We start from the raw sequence: 2,494 nt of genomic DNA, 5'->3' as shown, positions 1-2,494 counted from the left end.
CTGAAACCATACCTTGGCTGATTCCTTGTAACGCATGGAACACCTCAAAATTCAACATTTTCCAAGCTTCTAAGATTTCAAAACCTCACCAAAAGGCCTTCTAAATACCAAAGTTCAATCCAAGCCCCAGATATCTCAATCTTTACTCCAACCACAATGAATGTCCAATCTATGATCACAATTACCACCATAATTAATATATAGTTCACTAATTCATCATCTATACCAAGGGTTTGAGGGTGTTTACGTTACCCACATCTCAAGTGAGCTAAACCCGACAATACTCGCAAGTTAATTCGAACCTAAACCCTGAAATCAAACAAAATTCAACATTATTACACATTGAATTTCAAAATTTGGGGAGAATTGAACTGAAACTAAAAAGTGGATTCCATACCTAATCAAGGACCGGGGTTTGTAGAGCTCAATGCTGTGGTCGGGTGGCTACAAACGGTGCGGTGATTGGAGCTCCGGATCAAAAGTTATTTGGATTTGAATTTAATCAAGGGTTTATGTTTCTTTGGGAATGTTTTTCTCTTTGCTTAAGTGTTTCAGCGTGTTTTCTGAATGAAGAAGGAAGGTGGGGTTTTCTTCAAGTGTATTGGGCTGAGTGGGTTGGGCCTTGGGCCCAATACGGGCCCAGTTCGCTCGGTTCGGCTCGTTCAACCCAATTTTGGGCCAAATTCTTTAAAATTAGTGTCAAAATTATTATTTCAATTAGCTCTATCTCACTAAACTATAAAAATTTAATTTTTCTAATTTCCTTGAATAAATATTAATTTATGAGTTAATTATTTATTAATTATTCGAGTTTTACACTCGAGTCATAAGTCGATGATAATAAGGTGGTACGACTCAAGGTGGATTTATAGTACATATAAGTATATATAATTGAATGGAATTATTAAACGAGAAACCTAAAAAGGAGTAAAATAAAATCGCGAATCGGGAACACTCACGTATCAATGAAAAAGAAAGATAAGACGTGTTCGGAAAGAAATATAAAGTAAAGAATTAAGGAATAACAAAATAAAGATAGGATATATATATATATATAAGCATAAGTAAATAACCAGTAGTCGCTACCTACGATGTTTCGGCCAGCTAGGGTAATAGTAATAAAATCAATTTGGCAACAGAGTTTTCCTATCTCTCCCAAAATATACATCAAGGCCTCTATAGGCAAGTTCCAAAAGAAATAAATACATACATAAATGTTTTTTAAAATAAGTATGGAGAGATTCTAAACAAAATATAAACAGAAACTAATGATCTTCACTATCTCTCAAATGAATCACGGCTCACTGATGAGCACCTGGACCTGCATATGAAAAATAAGAGATATATATGGAATGAGAACCTTCGACCCATGAGTTCCCAGTATGGTAAAAGTGTCAAATAGATACTGCATAAGGTAACACGAACTCACTAAGCAATCTTAAACTTCTTACCTCATCATATTCATCCTAAGTTCTCAATAATCCATAACTTGGCAACTATCATAAGGGGATTCTAATTCTAACTCAACATTTTTCATACTTTTTCCACTCTGTATTTTTGATATTTTGCTCTTTATGTATATCTATTTTTACTTTTTTTTTCCTATCCAATTATCTGTTTACATGAGCGCATTGCTTGTCTTTTTGTGACTTTGGCTTAAGCTTTCCTTCAAGGCTCCTCAATTATGAATTTCTTTCAACTATTACTATGTATATATTTTATTTTAGAGGTTGTAATACCTCACCACCTATGTTTTATGGCTTAAATGTAAAGTTCTATGTAGTAGGATGTTACAAAACTCAAGCTAGAGCTCCCTCCAAACACAAGAATCACCAAGTTCCATGAACACACAAGTCAAAAATATTATTTTCATACCAAAATAGAAACTGGAGATTGGTAAGGGAAAGGCTTACCAAAATTCTTAGATGAAATTGAAGAGCTCAACAAGAGCTTTGATGCACCACTATTTCGTGGTATATTTTGTACTTAATTGAGTGGATTTTATCCACTAAACTCACACTTATTCATATAACTCGCATGTTTTACATTTTCCTTCCTAATTCTGTGCTATGATTGAAAACATGCTTCTTTGGCCTTAGATTACTAATTTTAATTCTCTCTTATTACCATTCGATGCTGTGATATGTGTGTTAAGTGTTTTCAGGATTTATAGGGCAAGAATGGCTTAGAGGATGGAAAAGAAGCAAGCAAAAGTGGAAGGAATACAAGAAATTGAAGGAATCGCTGAGTTGTCAAGCCTGACATCTTTGTACTAAATCGATCATAACATGAGCTACAGAGGTCCAAATGAGGCGGTTCCAGTTGCGTTGGAAAACTAACATCCGGGGCTTCGAAATGATATATAATTTACCACAGTTGCCATGCTGTTAGGCAATGCACACGCGTGGATCATGTGAACGTGTGACCTTGCAAAAGTTCAATCGACGCGTATGCGTGGGTGACGCGTACGCGTGACATGCGCCACATGCAAAAA

Source organism: Arachis ipaensis, chromosome B01 (assembly GCF_000816755.2).
Source record: "Arachis ipaensis cultivar K30076 chromosome B01, Araip1.1, whole genome shotgun sequence".
NCBI classification, from domain to species: domain Eukaryota; kingdom Viridiplantae; phylum Streptophyta; class Magnoliopsida; order Fabales; family Fabaceae; genus Arachis; species Arachis ipaensis.
Note: the sequence above shows the minus strand (reverse complement) of the source record.